Source organism: Dromiciops gliroides, chromosome 3 (genome assembly GCF_019393635.1).
Source record: "Dromiciops gliroides isolate mDroGli1 chromosome 3, mDroGli1.pri, whole genome shotgun sequence".
NCBI lineage: Eukaryota > Metazoa > Chordata > Mammalia > Microbiotheria > Microbiotheriidae > Dromiciops > Dromiciops gliroides.
Window position 1 is genome coordinate 382,602,218 of NC_057863.1, and position 10,027 is coordinate 382,612,244.

A 10,027-nucleotide genomic window follows, 5' to 3' on the forward strand; every position below is an offset into this window, starting at 1 on the left:
TACATCTAAATAATAGCATTTCTACCAAAGTCAGCTCAGAAATAGTGACATTTTAATAAGATTTCTGCATGTTTGTATTTGTACAAACATGAACAGAGTGACGAACCCCACATCAAGATATGACATAATTTTGCCATACTTTGTGTTATAAGAATATCAATTAGGGAGAAAGGAAATTACAATGTCAGCCCTTGATAACACAGGAGTAAATGATAAAGTGAACTGCCATGACCGTAAAATCATTATGCTAACCGTACCATACATTGCGATGACTATTGTTTACTCCTTTGCCTTGTGGGTTTTATCTGATCCAAGCATTCCTGTATCTAGTCTTTTAAAATGATTAAAAGCTATAATTTTTCCTCAAATAGACGTTCAGTCACTAATTACATTCTACAGAGTTGACATCCTTATTTTCATGGCTGTTTGCCTCAGTTATATAATATACGCTCTATACACTCAATGATTTAACTTTTATTATGTGGTTATTGCTGCCTGTGTTTAATAGTGGAAAATCTGAAGGTGTATTCCTTACTTCTAAAATATGTTATTGACCACCTTGGGAGGCATAATTGTAAATGTGTTTCAAGAGAGAAATGGGAGTACATCGTTTATTCTTCATCTGAACAGAATTTAAAGTTGTGTCATTTATGAGGTACCACAAATATTTGGTATGGTGTGATGTAGAACTCATCTGCAGTGCACTCTACTAAGCACAATTTGGGCTCTGAATTACCAACAGGTTCAAAAATATCTTGCAATGTTCCTGTTCCCTGAGTCTCTGGCACCACCTTCTTTTATTGTCTCAATGTATCTCTTTGTTATGATCTACCTGCCCAGTAGGAATATTCTACAAAACCTCTTCTTCTAGGTCCTCCCCCACTAAACCTCAGCATTTTTGTCATGTGTCCTTCTGCCATTGCTGTTTGCTCCATGAACCTGATGCTACTAGCTGAAACAATTTAGAAAAAAAAAGTCTGCCTTGGGAGTAAGGGAGATTGAATTGCATTCTAGAGTTAATACAATCTCCAAACACGCACAAGGTCAGTAGCTTAGATAAAGAAGGTCATGTGGGAGCAGTGAAAAGCCATTGCCCCATAAAATAAAGTAGGAAACTGTCAAAACAAGGTATAGTGTGCATTTATGGCAGGTACACTCAGGAAAAACAGATGAGACTGAGTGTATCCAATAGCTACCTCAATAAAACTAATCAAGAGGAGGGTAAAAGAGCAAATGTTTCTCCATTGACAATACTCTATTAAACTTTGCTCTTTGTTCTAATCAGTGCCAAGGGGATTTTTTTTTTTTTTGCAATATCAAAGTAGAATAACTCATAGATAAACTTATACAAGGTCCCGGATCTTATGGGATTCATCACGAGAGGGTTTTTTTAAAGTTTATTTCCTTTAATCCTCCATTGAGTGATTTTATATGTCTCCTTGGGATTTCCTACCCTGATATTTGTGATATGATCCACTCTATGGTTATTGGAAATCAATTTAAAAAAACATTTGTTTTTCAAGTACCCACTACATGTAGACTGTATTAGGTGCAGAAGATACAAATTAAAAAATTCAAATGGTAGCTGCCCTGAAAGAGCTTACATTCCATCAGAGGACCTGCACATAAATAAATGCATATACAATATGCCTGTCTATATTTTCTATCTATCTATCTATCTATCTATCTATCTATCTATCTATCTATCTATCTATCTATCTATCTTTCTAGACAGCTAGATGGCACAGAGTCAGGAAGACTCATCTACATATGTTCATATCTGGCCTCAGAACCTTAGTAGCTCTGTGACCATAGGTAACCATTTGCCTTATTTTCTTCATCTGTAAAATGAGCAGGAAAAGGAAATGGCATACCACTCCAATACCTTTGCCAAGAAAATTCCAAATGGGGTCACAAAGAAACAGACATGAAAAACTCAACACCAAATATCTTTGTCATATTCAGAATATACATATGTATTTATGGCTCTGTATGTATATATGTAAGTGTGTATAGGTATACATGCGTATATATGCATATGCATGCATACATATATACATGAATGTACAAAGTATGTATACACACTTTCATACAAACACACACACACAATGATACAAGGTCATTTTAGGAAGGTAGGCACCAATTCCACAGGACATAAGGAAAGGCTTCAAGTAGAAGATGGTGTTGTGCTGTGCCTTGAAACAAACAGAAGATTCTATGAGGTTGAGACATGAAGGGATTAAATTCTATGCATGAGGAATAACCAGTGCAGAATCTTAGACAGGAGGTGAAGTGTCATTTGTATATAATGGCAAGAAATTGGAGAACTTTTATTATCTTGATATGTTTCCTCATCATGCTATACATGCCTAATATATTTGTTCTCTAAATTCTGCTCTTCTAGGTTTCCCCCTAAACTTCCTGGTTTCTCTCAAAATATCCTTTCCAAGAATCATTTCTATTCCATTTTGAGTCAGATGCTACTCTCTGAGATGAGTGAGTGGAAGGTTTTCCTTCTGCTGAGAAAGATGAATTTTACCTTTTCTTGTCCTTGTGTAGCAGCAAAAAAAAGGTAGTCCTTTATAAGACTCAGAGGCTCCATCTCCATTGGCTGATTAAATGTTTATCTCTAAAGCTTCTCCTATCCTCACTCTAAGGAATCTTAAAATAGGAAAGGAAACAGCTTCCAGAGGCTTATTTTATCCTGAGAAAGTTTTTTTCTTTGAAAGAATCTTGATCATTGTTTCAAACAGTTGTAGCATCTTCAAACATAGTGAATCCCCCAAATTACTTAGAAGATGGTAGAATACATTTTAGCAGCCTGCCATAGCCTGTCAATTATTTCACACCTGTTCCAAATGACACAGACCCAATGTTAACTGACAGATGAAAGTTAACCTTCCAGCTGCCACCAACTAATTAACATGCATATTATCATTCTCATTGCAATTGCAACCTACATGGGCATCTGCCAAGAAAATTAACAATCAAATGCTATTTCAAAAGAATTCAACAAGAAAGATCAGTGAAGGCATGAGTCTAGGAGCAGCAGTCTTACATCTAACTCGGAACTCTGCACAGCCTGACCAGCAACCTAGATTTCTCAAGGATCAGCTGATTGTGAATGTCCTTAAGGAAGAGTAGGTTTCCTGTAATAAGATCACTGTTGTTGGGGTTGGTGCAGTTGGCATGGCATGTACCATCAGTATCTTAATGAAGGATTTGACTTGCTCTAGTTGATGTCAAACTAAAGGGAGAGATGATGGATCTCCAACGTGGCAACCTTTTCCTCAAAACACCAAAGACTATTTTTGGCAAAGACTACAGTGTGACTACAAACTCAAAGCTCGTTGTTGTTACTGCTGAAGCACAACAACAGGAAGGAGAAAGTCATCTTAATTTGGTCCAGCATAATGTAAATATCTTTAAATTCATCATTCCTAATAGTGTTAAATATAGTCCTATTTGCAAGCTATTTGTTTTCAAGCCAGTGGATATTTTGTCAGATATGTCCTGGAAGCTAAGTGGCTTTCCTAAAATTTGAGGTATTGAAAGCAGTTGAAATCTGGATTCTGCCCATTTCCATTACCTAAAGGGGGAGTCACTTGGTGTCCATTCTTCAGGTTGTCATGGATGGGTACTTGGGGAAAATAGAGACTCCAGTATTCCTGTGTGAAGTGGTGTGAATGGTGATGGTGTCTCTAAAGAATCTTTACTCTGTTTTGGGAACTGACTCTGATCCAGAGAATTGGACAGAGGCTCAAAAACAGGTGGTTGAAATTGCTTACGAGGTGATCAAGGTGAAGCACTGCACTTCATGGGCCATTGGCTTCTCTGTGGTAGATCTGGCAGAAAGCATTATGAAGAACCTTTGGAGAGTGCATCCAATTTCCACCACGATTAAGGGCCTATTTGACATTAATGAAGATGTCTTCCTTAGTGTTCCATGTGTCTTGGGTCAGAGTGGCATTTCAGATATGGGGAAGGTAACCTTGAATCAGGAGGAGGAAATCCATTTAAAGAAGAGTGCAGATATTCTTTGGGGGAATCCAGAAGGAGCTGCAGTTTTAAATCCCTTTAACATGTTGCCACTTTACAGCCTAGAGAACATGACAGTGATTAAGGGGTTATGTATGATGCAGTTTTGGAGTACGTCAAATCTTTCTTCTCATCAGTGATTGAACACCAGAAATATAAAAGCTACAAGCACACTCTAATCTCTTCTTAATGTTAGAAATGTGGGGGATAGTAAAGTGTGACTACTGTTTGTTAAACCCTGTTGTTTTCATAGTGATGTTGGATATGACTTTGTACTGTCTTGAAGTAGTGGCTGCCAAGCACAGCCAGCAATCCACAGGTATATAACTGTATGTCTTGTAGGTGCTACAGGTTCCTTTAGGTCCAGAAGACAACATTCCTGGACACAAAACACCATACAGTAGTAATATTATGTTGATGCACTGATTACCTTTGTGCTCCCCTCCTTTCGGGTTCTACAGCATGACCCCATGGATCATCTTTCCAGAGGACCTGATTTTGTCTGTCTGTCTGTCTTTCTGTCTATCTCTCTCTCTCTACCTACCTATCAATAGTTGTAAATTTCCATATTTTATAGAAAGATCTACCTATATATAATGATGCAAGAATTTTCTCAAGTATCATACTAACCCAGATACTAAATAAACAAATAACTGATTTAAAAAAAAAAGATCAGAGAAACAACTAGAGTAACTGACATAAGGAGAACTGAGGCAATGTTGGTATAAAATTACTCTTTGTGATGACATGATATTAAAGAGAAACAATTTGGTCAGATCAATGAATTGCTAATTTTGATGACAAAAATTAAAACTATCATTCGAATTAAATTATCAATTTTAGCCAAAACATATTTATAAACTTTGTGTTATATTTCTGGAGGATATATGAAAGATAGAGATGGCTAATAAGATATAAATAATTATTGTGATTTTGTGGCCTTCATCTTATTACATCTTCCTTTGCTATAGTTTTTTTTTAAGCGGGGCAATGAGGGTTAAGTGACTTGCCCAGGGTCACACAGCTAGTAAGTGTCAAGAGTCTGAGGTCAGATTTGAACTCAGGTACTACTGAATCCAGGGCTGGTGTTTTATCCACTGCACCGCCAAGCTGTCCCCTGCTATAGCTTTTTAAATAGATTTCTTGCTGATTGATTTCAGCCATAAAAATGATGTGATGTCATTATTAGTTCTTGTGAGAGGTTTATGTTTTAGAGTAATACATGCAGCATTTTACATGAAAAAAGGAGAATGGAAATAATGATTTTGCAAGGTTGTATTTAACCCTATAATTTAAAAGTAAATTTGTAGGTGCCTACACATCAATTCCAATGTGTTGGTACTTTGTTATATGTAGGCAATTTATTCCCAGCTTTTGCTGACTGTCCAAATGTGGCCAATATGTTCAATAACATCTCTTAAATCTTCACATCATTAAATTTATTATTAAATCTATTGCTTATAGGTATATGTAAGATGGCCTTTCCCCAACTCTTACGGTAATTTCTGAACTCAAGCAACTTTGCCATGTAGAGTCTGCCTCAGAGGAGGCTGCTATTAGGATAGCTCCATAATTTTTCAACAGCAGAACTTTAGGCTAAATAATTCACATGTGTGAAGTGAATTTATTTGGGCTATGATAAGATATCGCAAATCCAGTAAACAAACATTAAACACTGGTTAAGTTCCATTAATTGGGCTAAGTTCTGGGGGAGAAAATATATAAACAATTATGTACAAACATATATTGGACAAATAGGAAATAATCAACCAAGGGAAGGTACTAGATTAAGGATTGGTAAAGATTTCCTGTAGAAAGTAGAATTTTAACTGGAATTTAAAGAAATCAGGAAAGCCAGGAGGCATGGATGAGGAGGGAGAGGATGCCATCCATAAGGGAGAGTGAGTGAAATTAACCAAAGTTGAGAGATAGAATATTTTATTCATAGAACAGCAAAGAGGCCAGTGTCACTGGACTAAAGAGCATGTAGGTAGCTACAAGGAGCTAGCTTATAAAGAGCTTTGGATGCCAAAAATATTTTATATTTGATCTGTGACCTACCACCATGGCCCTCACATCCTGAAGGCCCAGTATGTTATATTTCACCTCTCTCCTCTTTGTTCTCTGGTACCTTTAAGAGTCTTTGGGGTATCTATACTCTTTGCTAAAGGCTCCAAACCCCACTGACAGTCTTCCCAAGTGTTGGGTGTGGGTCTCTTTCTGTGTGTCACTAAAAATCAGATTCAGCTTTACACACACACACACACAAAAAAAAAATACTTCAAAGGCTATACTTAGATATATACAAATTTATTCCTCCAAAATATGTGAGGCATTATCCTCCTCCTCCCCTCTACCACCTCTGTTTCTGGGGAGAAGAAGGATATTGAATAGGTTTATAGCTTAGCTTAGTACCTACAGAGCAGTCCCAGTTTCAAGTCAAAAACCCCTCTCAATTTTAAGTAACAAGCATTCTGGCTTTTTTAGGGCTTCTTTGTCAAGTGGACTGGCTGCACTCTCCTGTATGCAATCCTGGTTCGAATTCTTCAAGGTTTGAATTCCTGAATCTCTTGGAGATCACCTCTAGCACTTTAAACTGAGAACAAACAACACAGACCAGAAGCAAATAATTTTCAGGGCCATTTTTCAGAATTAGGGAAAAAGAGAGGGAACAGAGGAAGGGAAATTCCTGTCATTTCTGCAGTTCAGTTCACGGTATCCTCTCAATGAGTAAACTGTGATATTCACTCTCTGGACAACAAAGATAAGAAGTGAAGAGTGATAAAAAAAAATGCAGCAACAACTCTGAGTTACAATCTCATACCTATCAGAATGCCAAATGTGACAGAAAAAGAAAATGACAAATGTTGGAGGGGATGTGGGATGTGGAAGAATTGGGAAACTAATGCATTTTAGTAAAGTTGTGAACTGATCCAACCATTCTGGAGAGCAATTTGGAACTATGACCAAAGGGCAATCAAACTGTACATACCTTTTGATCCAGCAATACCACTTCTAGGTCTGTATCCCAAAGAGATAATAAAAGGGAAAAGGACCTCTTTGGTTTTTTTTTTTCCTTTTTTGAAAAGGACCTATTTATTCAAAGATATTTAGAACAGCTTTTTATGGTGGCAAAGAATTGGAATTTAAGGGGATTTCCATCACTTAGGAAATGGCTGAACAACTTGTAGTACATGATTACAATGGAATACTATTATGATATAAGAAATATGAGCAAAAAAGACTTCAGAAAAACTTGAAAACACATGAACTGATGCAAAGTGAAGTGAGCAGCACCAGTAGAAAAATGTACACCATAAAAGCAATATTGTATGATAATCAATTGTTAATGACTTTGCTATTCTCATTAATACATTGATCCAAGGCAATACCAAAGGACTCATGAAGAAAATGCTATCCACATCCAGAGGAAGAACTGATGGAGTTTGATTGCAGATTAAAGTATACTTTTTTCCACTTTTTTCCTTTTGGTCTGTTTCTTCTTTTAAAATATGACTAATATAGAACTGTTTTACATGATTGCACCTATATAACCTATATCAAATTATTTACTATTGTAGGGAGGGGGAGCTGAAGGAAAGGAGAAAAATTGGTACCCATTTTTTTCCTTTTTTAAAAATTGAATTTATTTTTATTATTTTCCAGTTACATGCAAAGATAGTTTTCAACATTTGTTTTCATAAGATTTTTAGTGCCAAATTTTTGTCCCTTGTTCCATTCCCTCCCCCTTCCCCAAGACAGAAAGCAATCTGATATACGGACAATCATATTAAACATATTTCTGCATTACTCATGTTGTAAAAGAAGAATCAGAACAAAAGGGGAAAACCTCAAAAAAGAAAAAGAAAAAACAAAAAAAAAATTAGAAACAGTATGACTCAATCTGCATACAGAATCCACAGTTCTTTTTTTCTGGATGTGAAGAACATTTTGCATCATGAGTGCTTTGGAATTGTCTTGGATTATTGTCTTGCTGAGAAGAGCTAAGTCTATCACAGTTGATCATCACACAATATTGTTGTTACTGTGTACAATGTTCTCTTGGTTCTGCTCACTTCAATCAGCATTAGTCCACTTAAGCCTTTCCAGGTTATTCTGAAATCTTCCTGCTCGTCATTTCTCTTATTTTTTAAGCATTCATTTTTTATTTTAGTTTTTTAAAATTTATTTTTTGCAGGACAATGAGGGTTAAGTGACTCTCCCAGGATCACACAGCTAGTAAGTGTCAAGTGTCTGAAGCTGGATTTGAACTCACGTCCTCATATATTGAAGGCTGGTGCTTTATCCACTGTGCCACCTAGTTGCCCCTGCTCATCATTTCTTACAGCACAATAGTATTCTATTATATTAATATACAACAGCTTGTTCAGCCATTCCTCAACTAATGGCCATTCCCTCAATTTCCCATTCTTTGCCACCACAAAGAGAGCTGCTATAAATAGTTTTGTAAATGTGAGTCCTTTTTCCCTTTTTTATGATCTCTTTGGGATACAAACCTAGTAGTGATATTACTGGGTCAAAGGTTATGCACAGTCCCATAGCCCTTGGGACATAGTTCCAAATTGCTCTCCAGAATGGTTGGATCAGTTCACAACTCCACCAACAATGAATTAGTGTTCCAATTTCTCCACAGCTTCTTCAACATTTATTATTTTCCTTTTTTGTCGTATTAGCCAATCTGATAGGTGTCAAGTGGTACCTCAGAGTTGTTTTAATTTGCATTTCTCTAATCAATAGTGATTTAGAGCATTTTTTCATATGACAAAAGATAGCTTTGACTTCTTTATCAGAAAACTGCATGTTCATATCTTTTGACCATTTCTCAATTTGGGAATGACTTGCATTCTTATAAATTTGATTTAGGAACTCAAAAATTATTAAATGAATGTTTAAAAATTGTCTTTATACGTAACTGGGAAAAATAAAATACTACATAAAAAAGAAAAGAATGCAGAAGAAAAAAAGAGTGATAGCAGAAAGGATGACAGGTTCAGTTTTGCCAGTTTAAAGATTCAAGCAGACAATTCAAAGAGGCCATCTTGACCAATGTCATGGGGAATGCTGAGGCATTCATGGTAGGTAATCAGTGCATTTTTCAAAGGCTTCTCAATAGCTGCTTCATGTTACTTAAATTAGTCATGCCCAGATAAGTCCATGATGGAGTTTTTGGAGGTAATAATGAAGCATTAAAAATTATTAGGGGGCATCTAGGTGGTGCAGTGGATAGAGCACCGGCCCTAGATTCAGGAGGACCTGAGTTCAAATCTGGCCTCAGACACTTGACACTTACTAGCTGTGTGACCTTGGGCAAGTCATTTAACCCCAATTGCCTCACCAAAAAACCAAAATTATTAGGGGTAGCTTCATGACATAGCTTGGAGCAGAGTTTTAGGAAAATCCCTTTATCAGTTGATTGGAGGATGGACAAGAGTGGTGAGAGATTTATGGCAGGGAGACTAGTTAGTTGGCTGTTATAACAATCCTGGCATGAGGAGGTGAACGTGCAGATCATAATGGTGGCAGTATCAAATGAGAGAAGAATGAAAAGTCAAGAGATATTGCAAAGGTAAAATTGATAGGTTTTGGCAACAGATTTAATATGGAAGAGACTGCAAGTACAGAGTTGAGGATGAACTACAAATTGCTAGCCGGGGGGAGAGGGGCAATAGTGGTACTCTCAAGGAGAGAGGGGGGAATCCTCCATATTTTCCTAAAGAAGATAAATTTCACTAAATAGGCACCTGAATTTCAAAAAATGAAAATTTTTTGAAGCCTCTGCAAAATACTGAAAGTAAATGAAATGGAATTACAATATATGGTGATGAGGCAGATGTGCACTCCTTTTCCCCTGTATAAGTTCATGGGCCACTTGTTCAGGAGGTCCGCCTGACATTTACATTTGAGTCAATTCACTGGATTATAAGGAAAGCATCTGTTGTTGGAATGACAATACCAAAATACAATACTG

The 10,027-nt window shown here is 36.7% G+C and overlaps 1 pseudogene; it reads left to right on the forward strand.

Annotated features, from left to right (window-relative positions):
* The first annotated feature begins 3,108 nt into the window (after nt 1–3,108).
* LOC122750157 lies at nt 3,109–4,071 on the forward strand (annotated as a pseudogene).
* Nucleotides 4,072–10,027: the final 5,956 nt, after the last annotated feature.